General features: G+C 39.6%; 1 protein-coding gene across 47 annotated transcripts in view; it reads right to left on the bottom strand.

Moving 5' to 3' along the window:
- The window catches only part of NRXN3 (neurexin 3), a 1,036,700-nt gene that overhangs the window by 275,804 nt on the left and 733,153 nt on the right, over positions 1-27,743 (bottom strand). The gene's annotated exons all lie outside the window — the stretch shown is intronic.

Here is a 27,743-nt window from a genome sequence, read left to right as displayed (position 1 = left end):
TAGGGCAGAAAGCAAATTCCAGGAAAAAACAAGTTTTCTTTCACTGGTCTTAGAAGTGCAGGCTGTTTCACAGGGTCATTTTTCTTTGTCCAGAGGTTCACAGGCTACTCTGAAAGGTGGCTTCCACAGAGGGAAAACTTCAAAATGCTTAATGCACTTGTACATTAATTTCTTTTTATATACAGTTTCCCTGTCACTTTTGGTAATCTTCAAAGTTATTTATATTTAAACGGGAGGCTCTGGCTTTTATTCTCTCTGTTTGATTTTCCTGTAAAGTCATAAAATGCTGAATTGATAAGGTGACAATAATAGGCACAACAGAACAGTAAGGTCACAAACATAAGGAAAGGGATCATAATTCTGACCTTGCAACAAGTGTAAATCTGGAGCTATTAATCTCAGGTCAGTGACTTAATTCAAGTACATTTAGTTATAAAAGAAACCACGCTGATTGTGGTAGTTAAAGGTAGCATCTGCTTGCAATATAATTCATATTCAAATACAATACCTTCTCTAACATATTGTGGAAATAATGGAGAAAAACAATCTCTGGAAAACTAAAGTCGCTACTAGTGAAATTTTCTACCTGTTACAGGATATATAAGAAGTTCCTTTATCAATAACGTTTTTCCGTGACAACATATTCCACAAGTACCTGGCATGGATCTTTCTCTTTCAAGGTAATCATCACATAACACTGCCAGAGTAGATTTATACAACACACAGCAGAGCAATGTAATAGACATTTCTGTCCAGTTATTTTGGCATTAGGCATAGTCAGTAAACAATTATTATCATGGTAGAGCTAGAGGAAATTGAAGAATTGTTAACACTTACACAGGAGCTAGACCATCCAACGTCAAAAGCCTAGAAACCAAACAATGCAAAAGATCTACAAATCCTCTCTTCTGCGTTAGGTCCATTGGCTATTTGCTGTGAAGGGATTTCAGGCTGTCTTACGGAAGTTAATTCACATGGCTGTGTCTACAGCTAAACTACACCAAGAAGAGTGTAATAAAATACTTTACAGAGAAAAGAATGGAGATTGTATGCTAGTGGGTGACAAAATAAGTCTTACTTGTCTTCTTATAGAAGATCAACCAATCCACACATTGAGCAACTATGGCCACACCGAGTTTGGGCTTGATAAGAACTATGGCCTACAGACATTTCCGTCTTAAGTCAGCAAGGACTCAGAAAATGGCAGCTCTCTTAACCACTAGTTAGAGAAGTTGGTATCTCAAGGATAATTAACTATCAAGAAAAGTTAACTATTTTCCACCATATTTACAGATATGGTACATTCGTTTTCCGTATGCTATGTTGCGAAAATAAGCTCTTCGGTGGGTAGAAAAGTATTGGATTCATTTTTGACATGATTCTTCAGATCAACTTTGTAAAACCAAAGTAACCAAGACAAACCATACAAATAAAATATACCAAAAAAAATAAAATAAAATAAAAGAATAATCTCCCAAAAGCACAAATCAGGCTACCATGACAGTGGTAACTATACATGCTTGCCCAGCTAACAAAAACACAAGAGCCCTCCCCTACCCCATACTTTTAACAATATAGTAGCATCTTGCTTATCAAATTTACAGGGGAAAATGAGATTCCATTGTCATCCAGCCCTTCTTTTCAGATATGGAGATTTCAATCACTAAGGACTTCATAAATTGAGATACTGCATTTTAGCATGCTTCCTTACTGCAAACATATTGGCATCATTCTTTTTATTGGAAGGCGAATGGCTAAAGAAGTGGTTTCCTTCAATAAAACAGTAAAACTTGCTTTTACTTCTCCAGCAACATTGGAATAATTCATTTTTTTTGACTCATGTTTATTTCTCCTTCCATGCTAACCTTTCTATGCAGAAGTGAAGAATACTCCAAATATTTTCTCCTCCAGATCTTCTCCCATGAAATACATCTTCAACAAGACCCATGAGAAATGAGTTATGAAATAATGGGTAGGTTAAGTAGAATTTGATCAGAGCAAACGGTGCCTGGAAATTCCTAGATACATATGTATACCACTTAATGTCGGTCATTGATTAGACTCTCTGGAGACTACTGCACTGGAATCCAAAGACATGTCTATTTTAAAATACAACCTTCCTAACATTCTGAAATAATGTTTTTCTTGTTTCCAGGCACACAACCCTATTACTGCAGCTCCTATTTTTCCTTTGCTTTTCCTTCTGTTCCTTAGTATGTTCATTTGCATCCAGTCTGACATTACAGGGTAGTATCTCCACTATAGCAACTACAATTAGTCATCTGTTTGTTCAGCACTGGCCCAAGGGGATCCTGATGTAATGGGGGTCTTTTGCCTGCCACCCTGACCCCCTATACCAACAAATAAGCTGGTCAACACCAGAGTATATGTCAATAACATTGAAGCCATCTTAATGTTGAAGACATTTTAAAAATATGTGTTTTTCCAAATTAACTTGAACTCGACATACTAACCTGTTTAAATATGAGAAGAAAAACAGATAGAAATGTTGGCGAACTCTGTCCCTTTTTGCTCCAGTGTAAATTATCCAGGACTAAAATGACTGACTGATGAGATTAAAAAAGCTATACATCCTATATATAGCTTACCTAAGGAGTGTGTTTGAAATATGCCTATAGTGAGAAAGGAGATAAACTTTCAAAGTGGCAGCAAAATAGGAACAATTAGGAGTAATTAGATGAAACGAGAAGGGGGAAAAAAAAGCAGTAGTCAGCTGAATATGCTGAATATCAAGGGGGAAAAAAATTAATGATGATGAGCTTTCCCCATACCTTTTTTTTTTGTTTCCCCCCTAGTTCTGAAGCAGGCCTTCACATAACCATCCTTCTCACTTAGAAACCATAATACTTAAGCATACCACCAAACTTTCTATACACCTTTCTAGTGGACACACAGAAAAAACATCTTGCAGAAGTGCCTATGAGCCCCCAAAACCCAGGTCCAACACTACTGTTCCTGGTGACCAATACACATTGCCTTAAAACTACTGAAATTTTATATAAAACCTGTAACCATGGTATCCCATCACTATTCAGACATTTACTTAAAGTTCGTTTCAAGTGCCAGTTCAAAGAACATCACCACCAATATTTATTTATTTTCTCCCCCCCCCCCGTCCCATATGTCTGGAACCTTTTGCTTGGGGGCTTTCCTTTTACTTTGGTTTAGCTTTTTTTTCCCCTCCCTGCTGATGTCTGCCAGAGGCATCACCATGGTGACTAAAAGACCTCCTGAGAAGATAACAAACCCTCAAAGTTTTCCTTCAGAGCAGTCTCCAGCTGTTGCAAACTTCCCCCATTTATCTCTTCACAGCCTCAATTAGAGCAATTGCATCTTGGAACCGATTTCCTTCTCCCCCCTACTGATAAGGCTTTGGTCCACCTGTCAATTGGCATCCTTGCTTCATTACTTGCTGACAGCTCACAATACAGCTCCCATCCCCTGGCAAATTACTTCTAATAATTTCCTTCTGTAACATTATCTCCCCGGCTCTTCAACATCCAGACACATACCCCTGCACACTGGGAAGGGGCTGTCTGTGATGGCTGCCTCCCTGAGGAACTCCAGTAGATAAGGAATGTGGTGCACAGAATATTTTCCTGGGATTGCTGCTGGTTTGTTCTGGGACACTAGGTGAGCTTCAGAGCCTCACTCTCCCCTTCTGCAAAATATAGAAATGTTTCTCTTTCTATACAGGGTGGTTTGAGAGGTGTTTGATAGAAGAAAGCTTGATTACTCAGGATGGAAACTCTTCTGACAAGGGGCAAGTAAATAAGCAAGTGGTATTAATAAACACTGTTTAATCGCAATAACCTCCCTAATGGCAATTTGTTACATTTTTCAATCAGTTGCCTTATCAGACAATGCCTTTTGTTTCATTCCTGTTCCTCATCCCCTTTCCTTACACCAGTAAGCTGAAATGACAAACACCACAGAAAGACAGCTACCCATTCTGCATCCAGAGACAAAAAGGGCCTTCACAACTTTAATACATCATCTAGGGAACTTTAATCACATTAAGTGAACTAGGCTGTCTGATTCATGGAAGACAGAAAATACTAAAGTCATCATGAAATGTGACCTGTACTAACAAAGACTGTTATAACTAGCTCTTCTGAATATTGCTGCATCCTGTTACTTCAGTATTTCTTAATACTGCCTTTATTGTATGGTGCCACACTATTCCGCACACATCAGGATGGAAGAAATGTGCTTTAAGAGGTTTTATGCATGTATTTGTATGCAAGCGTTTCCTTTGGTTTGATACTGTTGCCTTTAACGCTGCCAGGAAGGAATTAGAATTGGCTGTGAAAACATGAGTTTTTAATAGTTTGTCAATGTGCCAAAACACATTGAAAGTACCAGTGAACATGGATACAGACTCATCGACTACTTCTAAAGGATGCAGAGCACAGAAGGGCACATTGCTGAGATTTTCAAAGTCATTCTTTGCTAGGACATTTAGAACTGCTGAATTTTTCTCAGTTAATGTGGTTCTGAATAAGGACATCTGCTTGCAGAATTGAGAGGAGCCACAAAGGTTTTAACTACACTGCTTCTAACACTGCTGCTACCAAGTCACGAATTTCTAGACCTAAGGTCTAAGTTCACCTTTGAATTGTTTTTACTCCTGGCCCTCGCAGGTGAGGTTGCCAAGAAGATGAGCAATCAGAGTCACGAGTGATAGTGGGAACTGCCAAATGGATCCCAGACACACCAGCTTCTGCCTCTGCTCTGCACAGACACAGCGCTGAGCCTTTAAGGGCTGATGTAATGTCACAGAGTAGTGCTTGTTCAGTGTCCTTATCTGTAGGAAAGCAGTTTTCCTTTCTGTGCTACAGAGCACAGAACTGGGGGCTGGACACAAAGATCAGAATTAGAAACATTATTCTGTATGCTTATTTTTCCATACGGTAAAAGTAAAACACTCCACCATCTTCCCTTAGTAAGAAAAATCTTCCTGGCCACTTCATCAGATTACCTGAAACAATAAGCTGTAACTTTTTTTATTGTTTATTTCAAAGTATTTAGTAGTCCAGAGGGCTACTGTTTGTGGGTACCAGTAAGCATGTGACAAGTGTAAAGGATTACTGCAGACTGACTGGATAAGCCACATGTCAGTCAAAGTTATAGATGGAGAAATCACATGCTTTGTACTAATATCCCCAGGGACACAAGCCTTTCTAGCCAGTAAGTAATATCTCACTTAATTTAAAGTAAAAAGGAAATAATACATTCCTTTTCAAATCTGTGCTGGCACACAAAGAAATGACCTAAAACTATTCATTAAGGGTAATGAATGACTCCCAGGAATCTGTAATAAAATGTATGTTTAGAAACAGAACTTGACCTTGTAATTTAAACAAAATGTGTTTCTATTGCTCCTTATTACTTAGAAAACAATTATAAAGCAAACACAATAATGAAATCTTATAATAAAAGATTTTTGAGACATACTACCACATGTATGCACACATGCACATCTTCAGTACTATAAGCAAAGAAAAGACAACTAGCTCACAATGGAGAAAAAGTATTTACAAATTCTTTTTGTTATCCATTTGCATTGACTCCAGACACCCAATATACCCCAAGGGGTCAAATTCCAGCACCCCCATGAACTATCATACAGTTTCAGCAACCTCCTTGCTCCACCATATTCTGTTAAAGTGAATTCCAACAATGACTAAAAGGTCACCTTCCACTTTTTTTATTATTATAAACACTTGTATGACACCGTCTTTATAGAATGTGATGATATTTCTAACATGGAACCATAACACCATCATAAAATTTAAATGCATTTTTCTTTCTTCAAAGTGCTTAGAAAGAATTAAAACTGTGTCTGTTTGACACTCATGGAAAAGGACTTCAGTGGTCCACACTCCCTCAGTTCCCAGTAGACCATATTAAAAGCATCTCTTGGCGCCACGTGATTTATCAAGCACCAAAGCCAGCAGAGAAAAAAACCAGAATTCTGAGCTCCAAGACAAGGATCTCAAAAGTCACCTAGGTGTCTGTAAAGACTATCTGAAACTGGTCTGCAGAACCACATTACTATCAGATTTGTTTCTGTTTAGAAGCTGTATGATGCATTTATGATCTTTCCTGATAATTTTTTGACGGTAACGCAATGGTCAAAAGTTTGAAAGCCAGAGAACCCTGCCTGTTCCTTATAATATCTCAGCCATTCTGATAGGGATCTATGTTGATATCAGAGTTGCAGCTTCTGATGAGAAAGAAGCACCAATAATAGAAGGGATCAACTCATTTTCATGGAATGAAATGCACAGAAGAGTCCCTAGTAATAAACAGTTAAGAGCAACAAGAACTGAAAATAAAACATGCAAAATCACAATCATGCCTTCATAAGGCTTATCCCTCCAAACACAGGAAACAGGACATCTGCTGCTCTTTAGCCCCTCTCAGAAGCTGTTATACATCACTGAGAGGAAAAAAAAATTCTCCCGACCTACCAGTGGCACAAGTGATGTGAGGAAAGGCAATACAGTGGTTTGATGTTTATGAGGTCTGTCTTTGTTTAAACCCAAGTAAGAGCATAGTTTATATTGAACATTTTTTTAAAAAAAAATCATACAAGAAAACAAAACAAAACAAAACCAAAACCCAATAAATTTGACCTTTAAGATTCAGTGGGTACTACTTTGACTGCAACAACTGTCACGTAGACCCCTAACCTCTGCTCCCTGCTGCTCATATACTGGGAGCCCTGGAGTGGTTTTCCACTGGGGCACTGTATCCTACCACACGATCCATGGTCTGTTATTCTGCAAGTGCAGTCTCTGCATGAGAATTAGCAGAAGCAACAATCTATACAACAATTACAAAAATTACAGTCAAAAAATCTGCTGCTAAAGAGAAGAAAGGGTGCATCCAAAAATGCACTGAACTGGAAATGATGCTGCAGAGCCCTGCAGCAAAATGGTCTGGAACATCTAATTAGCTATTGCTGAACAGAGTTGTATTTTAACTCAAAGGTGTCCTTTTCAACTCATTTAGAGAGGTTTTCACCAGACAACAAGAAGAATTGTTTCCAAATCAAAACAGAAGATTAATTTGTGGGACATCTGCAAGAGATATAAAATTCAAACACCTGTACTATAACCTGAGTTATCTGCCTAGCACAGAAGTTAACTACTGCTTCTTGCCTTCTTTCTGAAGCCCAGAACTAGAAGTTTTCCAAACACAAAGTTTTGCTGCTGTCCTCTTGTACACCCAGGAAGATTATCTAAACCACATCTTCTCCCCAGACTGTACAAAGAGAGGCTATAAAATAAGTGGAGAATAAAGACTTCAGTTCAGAGAGCCCTGTGACAGTCAAAGGAAATATAACCCTGTGTTTTCCACATGGAAAGCATAATCTTCAGCTGCTCAAGAATCTCCTTGTGAAGTCTCTAAGATATGACAGACTACTTCTGCACACGTTGTCAGTTTAGGGAGAAAAATAACATAGAATAACCTGCAAAAACACAGATCCTCACTTTTATTATAAATCACCTAAAACTGGTTCACAAATATGGTTATATCATAGTGTGCAGGAATCTTATTACCAATAACGATAGGAAATAGTACATTCAACTGTTTCAACACACTGCACTCAGATATCTAGCTCGGAAAATATCCAAGGTGGCTGTAAAGATGTAACAAAAGCATCGCCCCTTTTGATGCAAGCTTTATGTGACCATGTGAATCTTTCTAATCTTCCCTCTAGTTTTCAGACAGGACTAGGAATGATCAGCCATGTGGTAAAAGGTTTATTTTGCCTGATCTTAGAGCTTTCAGTTTCTACTGGAGCAACAGACAGCATGTGCAACCTCTAAGGAAAGCAGGGAGCTCCCACAGTATGTTAACTTAAGGACTAGTGATGCTCTCCTCAGCTGAGAAAGATCCTCAAGCTTAGGTATAAAGGGAGAACTACTAACTTAAGTAGCTTAGCTTAGTTAAAAACCTAGGAAGATTCATAAAGTTTTATACATATGGATTTGGGAAAAAGCAAGAAGAGCACTTCCTATATTCATATCATTCTGCTGAGACCTTTAACACCAGAAGCATCCTTTGGAGCTCACCCTGGGATCCTCTGACGGATTATCAACAAAAATAAAAGCAGAAATTTTGCAATATGAACAGATTCACTGAGGCAGAGCCGACAGTTTTCACCTCTTCATTCTGTAATACATAAAAATGTATTATTACTGAAACCTAACTGATCTGCAAGACTGCTAAATCCCAGCCTTAAAAGTAAGTATTTCTAAAGAGTGTTCACTTCAACTCTCACTGCAAATGTAATTGCAGCATCACCTGGGAGTTAAAACAATTATTTCCTTGTTACTGGAAACAATGCTGCATTGTACTTACTAACATATTTACCATAAACAGACAAAACAAATGTTCAAATTACAAAATAAATACAGTTCTAGGCCATCTGGAGTCCTTCCTACGATGTTCTTCCCTCTCTACTGAAGCAGGTGCTATTCCTGCTCATAAAGAACTGAACTGCAGATCTTCCAGGGAACTTCAACGCATTAAGAAGAGGCACTGTTTCTGAACTGAGATTTCTTTAAGGCAAATCAAAAGGGTGTCTACCACTTTTTCACCTTCCTCGTATATATCGTATTTTGAACATGCAAATTGAAATTCACTGCTTTTCCACTCCTGCAGGTTCCAGATATGCAAGTCACGAAAGGATCGAACCTACAGTCTTTGTTTGATCCAAAATCTATTGAGATCAAAAGCTTTGAAACAGCACTTTTAATGTTTGGAAGGGATTTCAAATAAGGCTCTAATTTAATATATTTCTTTTTATCACATTAGTCTTCACGATGAAGTTACTTAAGGTATAATGGGACAAAGATCTGAAAAGCTCCAATGCAGACCACATTGATATAGAGAAGGGCTCAAATAATCTTTTTGGGTTTATTATCTGTAGCTGCTAGTATTCCTTTCACCTTCATTTAAGTAGCATCTGCTAATAGAAGATTTTAGCCAGAGGGATACAGCTGCTCAGGATATCCTCTGTGTTCAGCTCTCATTTAATTGTGTATTATCAACCGTTCCCTGGAGAACACATTTAATAGATGATGAACCTGTTTCATGAACAAACTTTCTCAAGAGCCTTGTGAGGTCTGAAAGCCCTGACAGAGAGCAATGATCTGTGTAACTTCATATTCCCTGGGGAACACCACTGCTCTGTCTGAGCTCTCAACAAATGGGTGGGGGAAATTAATAGTAATTATAAAAATAAATAAATAAATGCAGTGAGCACTCATGGTGTTGGGCTGAGAAAAAGATACACTTGCTGGCTTTGTGCTAAATATGCCAGTTGCTCAATAGAGATTAAAATAAACCTCTCTTCACCCCTCTGGCCATTTTCTGTTAATTCCCTTTTAACTTCCAGTCCTGCAGTCTCTCTACAAGTACAAATTGATGTGGGGACACAAAACCTGAAAATAGCCATTAACTGAAGAGAGGCAGATGTTACAGTCGGTGGTCACTTGTGAGCTGCAGTCACGGAAGTCTGTCATACATATCTGTCCAGTAACCAGAGGGGAGGACACTGAAGGGGAAAAAAAGTCCCTAACGGAGAGCAGGGACAGTAGGTAAAGCACAAGAGACAACTGAGGGTAAAAAAATCAAGACTGACAATCTTGCAATACCTAGTTCAGCAACATCCTGATCCATTTATAGACAGCTAAACACATGGTGAAGGACTTGGGGAAAAAAAGATTGCCTCTAAGCCTGTCCAGGTGCACAGCAGCATCCTGGACCATAACGGTTTTCAAAAGCATTCCCATGTTTAATCAGATAATGACAACAATGAAGATATTTTTTAAAGAAAGTCTGTCAAGACAACATTTCAAGGAAAAAATATAGTTGCAAAACAAATATCATAATCCACATATGTATATGTTTTGGTAAACTGCTTCTAGATTAAGACATTGAGTCTTAAGCTTACAGTACAGTCTACAATACACCTTAAATTTACCTGAGAAATTGCAGGCGAAAGAAAAATCTCTGTAATGAAACTAGACAGAAGGCTTGATGAACTAGTTTCAGAACAAGAAAACAAAAAGGAGAAATGCTCACAGCAGTCCATGGAAGAACTCATTACAGCCAAGTGGTACCACAAGTTTCCAGCTCTCTTGTTGCAATCAGGAAGCTATAAATAAATACAAGTCTTCCAACTTTAGTACTGTAATATCTTCTTTCCATCAAGTGCTTTTTTCTAGAAGGGCTGGATATTCCAAAGGTACCACTTCTGGCCTTCTGCATTTCTTCCTTTCTTTCCACTGTTTCCAAAGAAATGCAAATGCAAATAACACAAACTGAAGAGGAATAAATAAATAAATAAATAAACCCCACACACAACAGACTTGGAAACCTGAAAGGACCTTTTCACGCAGTCAACTGTGTCAAAGGCAATAGTGTTTCTCTTCAGATCTATGTTTATCTTGTTTTAATGAAGTGGATAGCACCCCCTTTTAACACATTACTTTTTATCTATATATTTTTATCCAACTAAGAGAATCCAGAATCACTCAAAAATTCATTAACACTGACATTTAGACAACACAAAGCCATTTCAATTCAATTAAACAAACACAGTGTGTTAACCTTCAGCAAAAGAAGTAGCCGTTCATTTTATAGGCTGCTGTAAACAGATTTCTGGGCTTCAAAGCCAAGATCAATAAAGCTTCTGCAAACAATAATAATCTCACACACACCACATCAACAGCTGCTCAGAAAATACACTCTGATTCTAAAAGTCTTAGTGACTGGGCGCTTTCCCAGTCTTTTTCTCTTGCTCTCTAACATCAGAGTGCAAATGCCAAGACCTTAGTGACTTCCTTTGCAGCAGCAGCTCAAAGGAGCTGCCCCTTCCTCTCAAAAGAAAGCCTACCTATTGTGGGAAAACTTGGGGAAAAAAGAAAAACCATGTTTTGCACAACTACTTAAACATTGTTGCAGCACAAGTTGTGCAGCCTAAGGCTATAAGATACTTTACTTCCATAAAGCAGGACAGAGACATATGAAGGGAAAACAAGACTGGCTTAACACTTAAGATTAGTGTTATTGGCTTAATACTAATGTATAACTTTTACACATCCACAGAATGGGTACAATCCAGTGGTCAGCTCTGTCCACAAGTGTCTTGCTTCCTTTCCTATAATCTCACTAATGAAAAGTAACAGAGAGCAATTCAGGAATACCAGCTCCTGAATTCTTCAGTCCTGCTAAGGCTGCCAATGCAAAGCCCAGTCTTAGGTTCCTATCTACTCCATTAAATATCTCAGTATCTTTTCAACTGCCTATTTAACAGGATGGAGGGTCTGTCTGCATTTGGAGGTTTTTTTTGTTTGTTTGTTGTTTTTTTTGTTTGTTTGTTTTTGTTTTGTTTCTTTGGTTGTTTTTTTTTAACAGTCCTTTGGGGTGGAGACCACAGGTTCTTCTACTAATGCCATGATTCGAGACCATTGATATCTGATAGCCATCAAATACAGTGGCACGCTTCCTGAAGTGCAATTTAATTGGAACAGTGGACACTTAAATTACCAGCTGATCAGGAAACACACAAAATGCAAAGAGGTAGATGGCAAATAATCTTTGATTTTCTCAGTTACATTAAAAATAATGTCTAGGAATCCTGCCAACCCAACATCTCTAAAATTAATATTTTACACTGAGATGCAATTATGTTGTAGTTACATAATCACATATGGCCAGCATTAGAATTATGATTCTACTGTGGGGGGAATCTTAGTTCCTTATGTTTTTCCTTCTTTCTCACCAAATTGCCCTGTTTCCCAAGAGGAAGGGATAAGTAGACAATGAGTATAGAAATCTGAAGACTTCTTCCTGTCTTCTTACAGATGTCAGTGAAGGATTGAGGTGAGAACTCAAACTGTACTCTGTGATAGCTCAGATCAGGTCTCACTCAGGTCAGTGGATTAGGCCGCTTGAGAGCTACTGAAAAATCTTATCCCTGAATAGAAGCTTAAGGCTAAACTTTGTGTGGTCGCTGTGAGGGATTTGGAGGGCTTCTATAAATCCGTAATGGCTGATTCAGTTATTGCATTAAAACAAACAAACAAACAAACAAACCAACCCCCACATCTTCCCTACATAATACTTTCCTACAACACTACACAGAGTATTGCAAGTTGTATCATATATGGAAAGTAAGGTCTCACCTGTATATCTGCCAGACACTATACATCAACAAGCCACAACACATAAATTTCATTCTGTCAATGCTGAGGACATCACGCATAGTCATCTGATTTGGTGAAATGAAGTACAGTTTAATCACAATGATCAGAGATACTAGAGGAACTTTCAGGATGTATAGTCTATCATACTAATGAAAGGAGAACATTCCAGCAGGTGGTCAGCTTTCGAAGTCAGCGTTGCTGTAATTTCAGAGTACTACTGCTAAGTTCAAGGTCACTCTCTTTTCATGTTGGTGAAAATTAGAACAGGATTGAAACTTCTGAGGGCATTTAATGAGTAGGTACATGCCACCACGCTGGAAAATAAGCAGCATCCTAATCAATATGTACCACAGATTAAACCTACTTGATGGACAGATGACATTCTACTGAATACCTACAGCTTGCAGATGAAGTGGGTCTGGTGTCTGATGGATGCCTCTGGTTTGCATTTATTGTATTTATCCACTGCAGTCTCAACAAATTCTGCTTCCATTCATGAACATCTCATACAGATAGGTTCAATAGTAATCCAGCATTCAGTGAAAGTGAAAAAAAGAGATCCAAGCAATGAGCCTAGTGGAATATATTGATATATTTATTTAATATAACCCATTTAGGTTGATTCACAAATTACCTTGATAAATGGTAAGAGAAGCTACTTCATAGGCTACAGCAAGGTAATTCATTTAGGTTCTCTGTGTACAAGTCTACACGATCTATAGGAACTATTTTCCTTTCTCTGCTGCAGACTAGTGCCAGCTTTAGAATTTGCTATTTATAAGAAATACAAAATACTCCAGACATCAGCACTGTTGGAAAGTGGGTTCTAATCTGTGCAGTTGGCAGTGTTATTTCTGCTTTCAAGGGCATTCAGGAAAATTAGACACATCCAATGTGAAAGCAATTGTGTTTGTGCTTGTAAACACCATTTGGATCGTCTCATAAGAGGTTGCAATGTATTGTGGTGGATTTGCAAGCCTACTTGGTTCTGTGCACTTCATTTCTTAGCCCTTAGTTTATGAATGAAGTCAACCTTTTGCTAAGAATGCATCTTCAGAAATAAACAAAATGGATACACATAAATTCAGCAGCACCATAACTGTGAGGAAGCACTGATAAGATTTTATGGAGCAAAAAGGAAACAGATCAGGATTACACAAAGCATCTGAGTCCTGTTGCAGAGGCCAATCACCTACTGCTGAATACAGTTCACCAGCAGAAGTGTCCTGTCTAGTCATGTGGAAAGAAACTGATAAAGTTACTTCTAAAGGTAGTACTTTGTCATACCTCTAATGGGAAGTTAAAGGTTTACCCAGACGAAGTCAAGTGCATCTTTATAACATCTGGCATAAATGGGGAAACCTGTTGGTGGAAAAGGGCATGCTTTATACCTCTCACCTCTAAAGACACAGAATTTGACCATTCATTTGAGAACTCATGGAGCTGTCATTCTAATTTTTCTCTCATTCTGCATTGTAAATAGACCGTGATTTGATCCTTGATCCCACGTGGATAGAATAGATACAGTTGTTCCAATATGGTACCTTCATTCCCACCCATATTAGCATGAACAGCTGAATAAAATCTATACTTAAAAAAAAAAAAAAGTGATGTAAAACTCATCATCCCTATCATCCCATAAAATTACATTAAAGATTAGAGACTAATCGCCATGAATCACACAATCCAATTGCTTGAGGAATTGCTAGATGAGTCATCCATTGGACTTATCAGCAATTTGACCAAAATACCAGCAAAGAAAGCCTCACAACATCTGCAGACATGTATGTAGGTGTGGTGGGTTGACCCTTGCTGGACCTGAGCTGCCCAACAGGCTGCTCCATCACTCCCCTCCTCAGCTGGACAGGGGAGAGAAAACATTATGAAAGGCTCGTGGGTCAAGATAATGAGAGAGAGAGAGAGATCATTTGCTGATTTTTATGAGCAAAACAGATCCCATGTGGGGAAATTAATTTTATTTATTACCAACCAAATCAGTGTAGGGTAATAAGAAATAAAACTAAATCTTCAAAACACTTTCCCCTCACCTCTTCCTTCTTCCCAGGCCCAACTTCACTCCCAATTTTCTCCTGCCCTCAAGTGACACAGAGCAATGGGGGTTGCGTTCAGTTCATTGCATGTTGTCTCTGCCGCTCTTTCCTCCTCACACTTATCCCCTGCTCCAGCCTGGGGTCCCTCCCATAAGAGACCATTCTCTACCAACTTCTCCAACACAAGTCCTTCCCACAGGCTGTAGTTATTCACAAACTGCTCCAGCGTGGGTCCCTTTCACAGGTTGCAGTCCTTCATGAACAGGTTGCTCCAGTGTGAGTCTCCCAAGGGGGCACAAGTACTGGCAGCAAATCTGGTCTAGCCTGGGCTCCTCTCTCCATGAGGAAATAGGTCCCGTGCCTGGAGCCTGTCCCAGCATGGGCTTCCCACAGGGTTACAGGTTGCTCCAGGTGCACCCACCTGCTCTGGTGTGGGGTCCTCCCTGGGCTGCAAGTAGATTTTTGCTCCACCATGGACCTCTGTGGGCTGCAGGTGACAGCCGGCCTCACCATGGGCTGCACCACGGGCTGCAGGGAAATCTCTGCTCCGGTGCCTGAAGTACCTCCTGCCTCCTCCTTCACTGACCTTGGTATCTGCAGAGTTGTTGCTCTCACATTTTCTCACTTCTTTCTCCAGCTGCTCTCACTGTGTAGCAGTTTTTCCCCCCCTTCTTAAATATGTTATCCCAGAGGTTCTACCACTGTCACTGATGGGCTCAGCCTTGGCCAGCAGCAGGTCTGTCCTGGAGCTGGCTGGCAGCAGCAGACAGAGGGGAAACTTCATGCAGCTTAGAGCAGAAGCTGCCCCTGTAGCCTCCCCCCTCCCGCCCACTATAAAAGCCTTGTCATACAAACTCAATACAGTGAGGAGAACTCGTTATTTTTATATTAGTCCTGGCCAAGCTAAAAGGAAGATGGAAAGAGGCATGTTTCTGGTATAGTATATATTATCTGAGAAAGCACAGAAATATTAGATAGGTATTCTACTATTTTATTCCACTTTCCCCCCCGTTCTTCCTCTAAACATAGTCAATGGCACATCTGCTCAAGACTGGAACACTAACTACTGAGTCAACACAAACTCTAGTCCACATATATAAATAAACGTTATATCCCTCTGATGTAGAAGTAATACTTTTAGAAAAAAAGTCTGAGCAGAAGGCCTTAAAACAATGCAGAAGTATATTAATAAAGTGTTAAATAAGTCAGAGTTGATGCCTGTCTTAAACAGTTACGGCTTTAGTTAGCAGTCTCTACTAACAACGTGCTCCTTTTTGCAGTTGGCTTCTTTCCCAAAAAGGATTCAGAAGTGTAAAGACTTCTTGATGAATTTCAAGTTGTACACCAAGAGTAGGAACCACTACAATTATCACCGCTGGTTTAATTCAATAGAATGGAAAGTACAATATGTAGCATTTCTGGTTTATTCCCTCCAAATGTAGTTTAACATGCTTGGTTTTCTCCAAATATGTATTATGAAAGCTGCACACAATAGATTTAATGATCTGACAGATTTGTGGACTTCTGAGATTTCAATGGGTTTTGAATGTGACAGTGCACCAGGATAACAACATGAACACATAAATAATATAATTACATCACCACATTTCAGAGGGAAGGCATTCCAATAGCCCCCTCATGGAACATTGCTGTATTACACCCAACAGCCCAGATATGGCCATACTAGAAACATTAGCATAATTTAAGGGGAGTAAAATGAGTTAACTAAACAGAAACTGGATTACTTACTTTGGGGACAGAAAAGGAACAGACAAGAACTGCCTTTTAAATATCCACTGTCACTTTGCCTCTGTTACATACAAATCAAACACAAAGAGTCAGTGTCACTTTTTGAAGAGCATCCTGATAGTTTGTGCGAAACTAAGATCTTAGAGGGAAGGCTATTTGCTGTACAGAACTTTGCCCTTTTGCAAAGAAAAGACCACCCGTGGCTTCCACAGGGCTTTCTTCTTTCCATCGCATGCACTTTGCTAAAGAAAAGAATAGCCTTTCTATTTTTTTATCACATGGTATAAAAGACTGGAAAATGCTATAATTTAACCACATTGTTCCAGCTGTTCCCCTTTCCTTCATCACATTGGCATTCATGTCACCAGCATTTAATGGATGTTCCAAACCTACGTAAGTTAATGATGCCTCTGCTCAAAAAAGTGTCCAAGACAGCAAGGGTGCTAATCAGAAAGTGTTCAAGTTTTCAGTGTAGAAATCCAACCCTGAAGATTCAATACCTTTTTTTCTTTCTTTCATTTCAAAAGCACACATGCAAAATGCTGGTGGCAAAATAAAATATGGCACCACACTTCATTTTGAATCACCTTCTCCTCTTTCAACTACTCTACTACAGCTTTCATTAGTGGAAATTAAAAGTACAGCAAATAGCTAATGAGTATTGTCCATCTAGTGCTATGGTGCAGCCCCAGGACATCACAATTACATGCTTCCTCATGAGACAAGCATCAAAGGAAAATAAATGTACTTGTCCAAATGGTACCACTCAGAAGCAGCACAAATGATTCGTGCTGGTTGCAGGAAGTAGTTAGCAGGGCCAGTCAAGCACATCAATTTTGGAAAAGCCTTTTTCTCAGAGGGGAACAGGGTGCCGAAAGAGTGATAAACAATAACAAAAACACACAGAGAACATTATAACAGTGAAGAATTGGAAACTGATTGAGGAGAAAAAAAGGAGTAGGGTTGGAAGGAAAGCAACAAGATCTATAGATTATTATTTCTACATATAAGAGACAGGTAAATACGTAAGAAATTTCAGAAACATGGAGACACATTCAGCTACTTGGTTACTGTAACAGACCAAGAAAATGTCGGGGGTCTTTCTCTTCCCACCCCCACCCCCAGCAATACCTGCCTGCCCCTCCTGAAGAGAGTCATGCTCTGAGCTTCTAATTTTCCTGGAATACTAAACAGAAAGCCCTCTAGAAATTATAGTTGTAAAAGGTCCACCTAAAATATAAGGAAACAAGTCATGGCCAAAGCCCTGAGACACTGTACTTCAGCATGCTTTAATGCCCCTTGGGGAAGACAACCAACCAACCACCAAAAATACCCACAAACAAACACCAACTATTAAATGGGCAAAGTCTATGCAACGGGTTTGATGATCCACTAAGAGACTGTGCTATTTTTTCCGAGTCTCTGCTGATGCTGCACATGCTTTCATCAGCTGCTGCCTGACTGTAAAGCAGACAGCATGGGCTATAGGCTATTAAATTAATTGTCTTGCCAATTGGAATTCCTTCAGGACAAATCCTGAGGGCTCTCCTCTGTGCTATACCATGGAAAGCTCTCACTGAAAGCAATGGATCAAACTCTCAAGCCCCTACAGCAGCTATGGCTGAAAATAAAAACTGCTCATAAAGTAAGACTTGAAGAAAAAGATTAAGGAAATTAAAATCCAGTTATTCCAGCTGCTTGCTTTATCCATCCACCTCTTACCAACCTGCTTGCAGAATAATCAATATGTAGATGGCAAATGATTTCATACTCAGTAACTTCACAAAATATTCCAACAAGAACTTCAGCCAGGCCCTCCTCACAACAAGACTAGTGATTCTGTGACTAGTGTGAGTATACAGCAGAAACCAATAAAGTCACAGCAGCACATTTGTCATTGATGTCAAATACAACATATCTGCAACATATCTGCTTTCCATCCCCTTTTTCAGTGGTGAGGTTTTACATTTGTGTCTCCACTGAGCTACTTGGAATGAACCAGTCCAAGAAACTGTACTTTTGAGTTATTTTTTCAGCTGGATCAGTTCATTAAACTGGTTCACATAGCAAACTTGCACAGTAGAGTCAACACCCTTCAGGTAAAAGCAGTAGCCAGCAGTGCTAGTGTTTAACTTAGCATTGCTGCCGATGTCACTGTTTAATTGCAGGGTGACAATAAACTATGGCAGATGCTCTCTGTCAACCCCCTCCTCCTGAGCCCCCGCCCTCCGTACTAAGGAAAGGCGATAGGAGGAAAAGGGAGACAGACTTGCAAGTTGGAAAAAAAAAGTTTAAAATGTTTCACTAATACTACTAATAAAATAGAGAAAAAAATACAAAATATACAAAACCAATCTTGAATTTCTCGGTAGAGCTCAGCACTGCTCCAGCAGCTGCAGGGCAGGCACCCAGAAGTCCTGGGTTGGACCCTACAGCAAACCAGAACTGGATTCAGGGATGCAGGGTCTGTCACTAGGCCTCAGATGGCAGGGACAGCAGACAGGGTCTGCCCTAGATGCCTGCCATAGTCGAAGAGAGTGAGACCCTCATGATCTCCCACCTTTATACAATGTAGGACGTGGATGGGACGGAATATTTAGTTGGTCAATTTTAGTCACCTGCTCAGTTTGCTCCTCCTTGCAAATACACAACGTGCATTCTTATTAGCAACTTTGCATTCCATTGCTATGTCTACCAAAACATGTAGCCAAATTCAGAAAAGTGCAGTTACTTAAAAGAACTTAACTGAAAGAAAAATTCACTAAAAGAGGAACTGGTCTCATTTTTAACAAAACCAGGACAGCCAAGAAGATCTAAATACTGCCCAATACTAAGGGACACAATATAAAATACTATAATAAATCATGAAGCATTTATTACTCAGCTATTTTTAAATGCCATGCAAAACCACAGCACTACCTTACGTTATTCTTGCACTAAAAAGTAACCTGCCACATACTAGCCTAACTCTGTCACCAGTTGTTTTCAGATCACAAGCCATCAGAAAGGGATTTAAAAAATAATTTAATGCATCTCCCCTTCTTTTTATCATTAATAATTCTTTTAAAAATTACAAATATCAAGATTACAATTCTGTATACACATTTGTGTCTATATTACCCACTTATTGTCCTCTCTAGCTCCCAAGTACTGAAGAAGAGTAGACTAGAAGAGAGCTTATTTTGCACTGTTTTCCTCTTTAAGCTTTAATCTTTATATTACAAATAAATTAGAGAAGCATTGACCCATCAGATACCTCAAGTTTCAACTAGTATTAAAATATATAAGTTCAACAGGTGATTTTTGCTTTCTCACTTTCCTCTTCGGCTGCTGTTCAGCCCACTTGAACCTGCCAACACAATGTTTCTTCTCTTTTCCACCCTGGGAGGATGATATTCCCAACCCAGACACAGATAAGGCAGCATCTGTACCACTCTGTACACAAGACTGAAAGTTAACATCTCCAAATACACTCTTACATGGTGCACAAGATCTGCCCTATCAATCACAGCTCCTGGTTTTTCAGACTGGCTGCATACAGTATTTTTAGATTACATCTGAGTTTCAACTTAAAAAAAAAAAAATACGCCATTAGAGAAAGCAGACAGGGACAGAAAGTCTACTTTTGCTTTCCTAGCAGAAACCACAGGTAGAAAAATCCACATGGTTACAGAGACCTACACAGCATGTTCCCCAGTAGTCACAAGCTGAAATTGTTCAAACAGTGACCATCAGCACTTCAGACCTCATTAGCGAATGCATTTCTATTCCTACAGCTGCCAAAAGGAACACATCTCAAGCATAAACCAAATTGTATTTGGTTTGTGTCGCAAAGTTTTGGTAGCAGGGGGCTGCAGAGGTGGCTTCTGTGAGATGATGTCCGAAGCTTCACAGAGTCATGTCTGTTTTGCCCATGGCAGCAATTGGAAAGTGATCTCTCTCTGTCCTTATATCGACCCATGAGGCTTTCATCACATTTTCTCCTCCTGTTCAGCTGAGGAGGGAGAGTGCTGAAGCACCTTGGTGGGCACTTGGTGTCTAGCCAGGGCCAACCAACCACAGAAATCAAAAGAGCAGTCAAAACTTAACAACCTTGTAGAGCCATGTAGCACCTCAGACCTGGGCAAGATGAGATGAGGGAAAAAATAAACAGCCCTCAACTTCCCACTGAATGCTTGTGTCCACACAAGAATGGCTCTCTACCTGCAAAGCCTGTCCTCCCAGCAGAAGGGTAGTAGGTAGGAGGGCCTTGGCTGTGAGATACTAGAACTGAAAAGGCTGCTAAATTTCTTTGCCATGAGCCAGCATCACTATTTTGTCTCTTTCATCATTAGACGTGCTCAGCTTGCCTATGCCAATCCTTTCACAGCCTTCCACAAAGGGAAAAATAGTGCACAAAAATGCAAAGAAAACTGTGAGAAGCAAGAAATGAGAAACTCATTACAGATGTATGAGGTTTTTAGGTTATTTTTAAACATTGCTGCAATACTGTAATGTGCTAAAATGCTTAAAAGCCAGCATCATAAGACACACTGCCACAGATTCTGTAATATGAAAGCATTGCCAACACACCATCAATGTGTCAACAATTGAGTTTCAGGCTTTTTTTTTTCTTTTTCATTTTTTCCTTAAATAGTATGCTGATATTCAAACAAGAATATTAATTACTTCATTGAATAGAAGTGTCCTACGGCTTTTCATCTCCTGCTCAGTGTATTACAGTGTACTAAATGGATTAGATTGCACCAGCTGCTAATTTTTTTAAACAATGTTCACTCAAACCTTCTACATGTGTGCTATTACACAGCTATAGTCAGGCCCATTAGGACTAATAAAGCCAAAGCTCAAATAGTGGTTGCTTGATTACTATAGGGATAAAGCTGAAGAAAGGACACAGGAGACACAACACTAAGAAATAAGGCAACTTCTTTTAATGACTAGACAGACATCACTTCATGGGCAGAAAAAAATTGTTGCTAGTTTGCAGCCCCAGTATGGATTTACTTCACAACCTTGCATCAGTCCTTATAAGTCTTACGAGGCATGTTATGAGATTTGAGATCCTCAGCTAAGAAGTGCTAGAATGATGTAAAATTAAGGCCTATTTCAGGAACACCTGCCCCAAACTCCCTCCTGTTTTTAAAACTCAGGTGACACACTCATTGACTTCAGTAAGGTAGAGATACTAAAGCTTGTTTAGCACAGCCTCTCCATACATAGTTACATTCTTCCCCCTTAAGTTCCTTATTTACCCACACAAACACAGGCAAACTGACTTGCAGCTGGAAAATTTCAAGAAGCAAAAAACATTCCAGGGATTTAAGACTGAACAGTGAATGGATATTTATTAAGTACAGGGTATGGACAGGGAGTGGCATTGGTTAGTCAGGTTCCACGCTTACCTTCCCCTCCTCCACAGTTCCTTTAAAGACAATAAACTTTATAATGAAGTATCGATAACATCTTCCCATTTAGGCTAACAGGCTTATCACGCGCTCCACCACAGACTATGTTGTTTTAATTAGCAAGATGGATCTCGGAGCTGATATGTTCTGTTGTGCTATAATTCCTGCCTTTACAGTAATTTTCTCCTGTTTTTCACACTATAATGTGCCATAAATCCTACTTAGGCTGCCTCACTGGCCTGTTGCTGCTCAGAGTCAATCTTTCAGGCCCTCTGTTTCCATGACAACTTCCCACCAACCTCCCCTTTGCAGGATTATCCTACAGCCCCCTGGAGAGACAGCTTTGATACTCATGGGCTCCCAAAGCAGCAGCTCCATTCAGTCACCTCCCTGTCTCCAGTGGGTTTGAATTGACCAGCCTTGCCAGGCTGCTGCACCCAGGGAACTGAGCAACTAGTCCTTTCTTCAACCCCTTGAACAGGGATGCCTAGAAAAATTACAGACGCTTGGCTACTTAAAGGCCTAAACAAGTCAGGAACAAATGAAATAACCTCTCCTCCCACTCTGGCACTTTTCTTTCTGTTTTCTTTCATTTTTCTCTGTGTCCTCTGCTCCCATGTTCAGTCTCCACACACACATTTCACAGCTTATTAGCACATAACCTTTGTTGTTCTTAATTCCTAGCCTTTGCATCGTTGTTCCTCTCATATTCTTTTTTTCTCCTGTTTTATCTATTTTATCCTGATTCCTATTCCTTTTCCTTCTTTACTGCTCTTTTAAACTGATTTTCTTCTTTTTTACTCATGTTCTGCAATGCTTTCTAAATACAGCTAGAGGATCCAGAAATGATTACAAGGTCATCCATCAACTCCTCCTGCTCCCCCAGGTCACACACCATATTCCACCGATACTTAATTAAATTTCAATCACTGAAAAAACAAACAGGCACCTTTTTTTTTTTTTTTTTCCTCCCTACGGGTCTCCTTGTTTACTTTTTCTTCACTCATTTTGAGTTATTAAACATTTGTAACTTAGGAGCAAGTATCAATCTGTCCATGCTATTTCAAGGAAGCAAACAAAAATAGGGTTTACTGTTCTCTTGAGCTAAGGGAGAGGCGAACAATGATGATAGTCAGAAGGGCTGCACATGAAGTAGCAACTTTTCCAAAGTCACTGTATAAATACAGCAATTGGGAGCCTCCAAACATTTGCAGGCAGTGAGGAAATAGCATTTCTCAGGTATCCTTCTGTGTGACCTATTGATTCTCCAACCCTATTGCTGTTTTTATAGCTGCAATTCCTTACAAACAAAGGGTACATAACTGTCCACAGTAAGAAATGCAATGGGGATATATGTACCACCTAACCTTAAGCACCTAATATAACTCAAAGCTCCTAGGTTTACAGCTTATGAACAGACAGGATCTTACACATCAAATTACTCCAGCCTTTGGCCCAGCCACGTAGCTGAATGACCAAGTTAGGTTGTTCAGTTAGGCTGGGTGAAGAAGGAACCTTCTTAGAGAAGATTCTCCCATAAGCTTGTTATTTCCACAGACCTGGTAAGTTTCCAGCTGACTTCGGTTGAGTAGGACACACTCAGCCCCACATATGGCACAGTTAAAAAGCAAAATGATTTTTACATGGAAAGACAGGATCATTCTCATCCTTTATTTTTCAGAATAAAGAAAGAGGAAGCTGTACTAGCCAAAAAATGGAATCCATAGTTGTGAGTCCTAATTTGAGAGCTAATGTATTACAGTATCAGACTGCCGATACAGCTAATGAAATATCTCATGACTTCGCTACAGACAGGGGAATGACAGTTACAGAAAAAAAGCCAGAAATCCTTCATAATTCAGTAGCATCTCTACAGTCTTTACATTTCAACTCTAGCTTAAATTTCTAAAAATTTCAAGTGGCAATCTGGGCTATGAAATACATGCTGCCCTTACAGCTCCAGAAGCAGCTCTTATCAGAAACCTTCACATAGAAGCAGAAAGCAAAAACTGCAGAAAAATAATTTGGATCAACAAGAAAAAAAAACTTTCCCTATGGAAGCCTCACTTGGGAGAATTTTTTTTTTTTCCCTCACTAAATCTTCATGCTGTCATTTGTTTATCTTTTATAGACCTCATTTTTAATGTAAATAGGACTTTCCATATCTCTTTAATTTAATAAGTAGTACTTTTTACTCACCTGAATCCCTACAGTAATATGGCTTGTAACTTTACATTTCAAATTTGTTTTTTATACATACCGAGAAGACTGATTTTAAGACTAATAAAAGATCATATACTTAAAAGGAGGTGAGCAAACATTAGAAAATCCCAGAATTAATTTCTATTAAGAAAACTTACCCAGAAGTAATGGCATTTTTCAGAACTACCATCATTACCACCTTGAAACAGATTTCTGGAATATTTTGCTCACATTTTACAAGCTTGAGGGATGGGATGTCATCCAGAGGGACCTGGACAAGCTCAAGAAGTGGACCCATGCAAACCTCATGAGGTTCAACAAACTCAAGTGCAAGGTCCTGCACCTGTGTCAGGGCAACCCTCAATATTAATACAGACTGGGGGAGAAGGACTTGGGGTTGCTGGTGAATGAGAGATTGAATATGAGTTAGCATTGTGCACTTGCTCCCCAGAAGGCCAATCATGTCTTGGGCTGCATCAAAAGGAGCATGGCCAGCAAGTTGAGAGAGGTGATTCTGCCCCTCTGCTCTGCTCTGGTGAGACCTCACCTGGAGTACTGTGTTCAGCTCTAGAGTCCTCAGCAGAGGAAAGGCAGGGACCTGTTGGAGAGGGGCCAGAGGAGGCCACAAAAATGGTCAGAGGGATGAAACAGCTCTGCTGTGAGGACAGACTGAAAGACTTGAGGTTGTTCAGCCTGGAGAGGGCTCCCAGGAGACCTTATTGTGGCCTTTCAGTACTTAAAAGGGCCTATAAGAAAGATGGGGACAGACTTTTTAGCAGGGTCTGTTATGACAGGACAAGGGACAACAGTTTTAAAATAAAGAAGGGGAGATACAGGGTACACATGAGGAAGAAGTTTTCTACAGTGAGGGTGGTGAAACACTGGAACAGGTTGCCCAGAGCAGTGGTAGATGCTCCATCCCTGAAAACATTCAAGGTCAGGCTGGACCAGGGTCTGAGCAACCTGATCTAGTTGAAGATGTCCCTGCTCATTGCAGGAGGTTTCTACTAGATGACATTTGAAGGTCCCTTCCAACTCATTTCTTGCTCACATGAGTCAGGATCTCCTTCCATCTTGTACAAGAGAACTTCAGTAGCTGAATGAAGCTGTATTTGCCATAGTCTTTATATATTCCATATTTCCTGCCCAGAATTCAGTCATATTAAGTACCTCAAACCACACAGTTTATACAGACTGGTAACTGTAACATATTTGTGACAGTCATTGCAGGAATTTCAGCACCTTCATGAAAGATTTCTCTGAACTGAACAGAGTATCGAGCTGAAGCCTAGTTTAATTTGATCTTTTCTCACGGATCTGTTTCTTGCTTTAGAACTGGACTTTGGAGTCCCTGACACAAGGGTCATCTGTGTTCTAATTCATATAACAGAACAAGCTGTTGCTAAGCGTTATTTGAACGGCCACTGCGGTAATACCGAAGTATTTATTAATTATAGTTTTTAATTTGCACATGTGAAGAATAGGCATTGCATGCCAGATCTGCACTCCTTCTACTCTGATGTTTCATCTTGATTGCTGTCTGTACCAGAGACTTCACAGTATATGCCTTAACCCACTGGTTTACTCCTACTTATAGCCTCATTCCCCTATGAGCTAGAGCATAATATAAAATGCCCTTTGTCTTATTAAAGTGAACAGAAATTCCATACCTCAAGCCACTGACTCACTTGAGCACTAAACAAATTTAATAATTCTTTCAGGCTATGTTCATGAATACATCTGAGTGCACATCTACAGCACTATTTCCAGGGAGTCAGCCAACATCTCCACTGTTGTAATAAGGGTTTTCCACCCACATGATGGAAGGACCATCCTGCTTTTAGCAGGACTAGAGAAATTCCAGAAAGTAAAGCTCAAGAAGATGATGAAAGCTAAGTTATCAGTTAGTTTCCCTCAAAAGGTTTCCGTATTCCTTCACACTAAAAGTGGTTTTCCCATACAAAACATTTTCCAAACCCTACTTTGAAAAGTGAACTTGAAATCAATGCCCCTAAAGATAACCCCAAATACCTCATGGATCAGTGACATTACACTCATTAACAATGGTTTTGTTCACAATGCAAGGCAGACAGACCAGTTCAGAGCTCTGATCCAGCTAAAACCAGAAAAGATGTTTTTCTAGGGGCTTTATTCACTTTCAGCTGGTTAAGGTCACACAGGTAACACCTCACCTTTTCACCTGAATTCCAGTGGCACCACCTGTATAAGGCCAGAAACTTGTAGCAGCAGCCTTCACTTAAGGCTGGCTTATGTTGTCACAGAATATCCTGATGCTTTCATCTGCACAAAAGCAGAGTTTGGCTGATTTCAAACTCTAAGACAGGGGTGTCAAACTCATTTTCATCAGGGGCAACATCAGCCTTGCAGTTGCCTTCAAAGAGATGAATGTAGTTTTAGGACTATGTAAATGTACATTCACCCTGGTGAAAACGAGTTTGACACCCCTGCTCTAAGAGGATACAATAACATCATGTTCTTATTAAAACATTTCAGTTGAATAAATTCACAGAATACTTGGGGTTGGAAGGGATCTCTGGAGATCATCTAGTCCAATCCACCTGCTAAAGCAGGTTCCCACCGAGTAGAGTGCATACGAAGACATCCAGTCAGGTTTTGAATGGCTCCAGAGAGCAAGACTCCACAAACTCTCTGGGCAGCCTGTTCCAGTGCTCTGTCTCTGTCACCCTCAAAGTAAAGAAGTTTCTCCTCATATTCAGACAGAACCTTCTATGCTTCAGTCTGTGCCCATTGTCCCTCATCCTGTCATTGGGCACTACTGAGAAGAGTCTGGTCCCATCCTCTTGACACCCACCCTTGAGATATTTATAAGCCCTGATAAGATCCAATTCCAAATTGCTGTTCTGCACCTCACAAAAAAAAAACCCTGCTTCCTCAGATGTTCCTGTACCTCAGCGATTAAGAAAAATCCCCTCTAATTGTGTAGTACAGATTGTAAAGCAATTTTAGATCTTCCAGGTATATTCATAGTGCACCACATATATGCATTTGTCCTATTGTTCAAGGCAAAAAAAAACAACCCCAACCCAAAATCAAACACACAACCAAATGTCATCCACAACATGCTTAGAAGCCTTTCATCGGTTTCAGACCCCTGATAACTCATTCCATGCCCATGACTTTGCTCAGGATGCTCCATTGATGGTAAACTGACTCCATTCCAACAGAACCACACAATTCCAGCTCTCTAACATGTACAAACTGCGGGCAGTCAAGGTGTGATTAAGTGAAAATTGCTCTAATGCTCCTCGGGGAACACTCCAGCTGAGAAGTCTCCCTGAGCAGTGAACAGTTGTTTTGAGGGATTTACATCTACTTCTTACCTTGGAAATAGCTCCCATTCTAAGCCAGTATTGCAAAAGGATGACATACTAATGGTTATCTGAGGTTTACTTTTCATTTTCAAAGTTATTCTACACGAGCTTGTAAAAGAAGATAAAATAAAAATTTTAAAAAATCATGTTCTATTGTGAAACATCACACATAAAAATTGGAAGGCAAATAAGGAACCTCTAAAACTATCCTCTCAAACATGCACATTTCAGTCCAGATCTTCAGAGGAAAAAAAAAAAAGTTTCACTGCAGAAAAACCTTCTTTGCACTTTGCTGAACCTTTCAGTACGAGGCCAGACAATGCCCAGAGACAGGACATCTCTCCATGCACACTTGAAGGCAGCTGTGCATGTGTGGAATAAGAACAAGGGAAGCCAGTAGCCTCCTGAGCAAGAATTACCTGTATGGCATGGATAAACAACAGGCTCCTGACTTCTTTTTGGTTTGGTCAATATCTGCTATCAATAATTTGAATCAATCAGTTTTATAGCTGGGACTTAGATACTTCTGACAATAGCTTGTTTTCCTACACAGAAATGTGTCAGATACTGAAATACTGTGTGTTTTGGAAACAAGATTATTCTGAACACAAAAAGGCAAGAAATTCAAGGAAATAAAAAGAAAAAAAAAAAAAGAAAGAAGGAAATATTGCACTTATCTAAACTATGTCATTAACCTCGAAAAATACTTCAGTATAAACTTGTTTCAAAAGA

This window comes from Patagioenas fasciata, chromosome 5 (genome assembly GCF_037038585.1).
Source record: "Patagioenas fasciata isolate bPatFas1 chromosome 5, bPatFas1.hap1, whole genome shotgun sequence".
Lineage (NCBI taxonomy): Eukaryota > Metazoa > Chordata > Aves > Columbiformes > Columbidae > Patagioenas > Patagioenas fasciata.
Note: the sequence above shows the minus strand (reverse complement) of the source record. Positions and strands in the feature narration are given on the sequence as shown.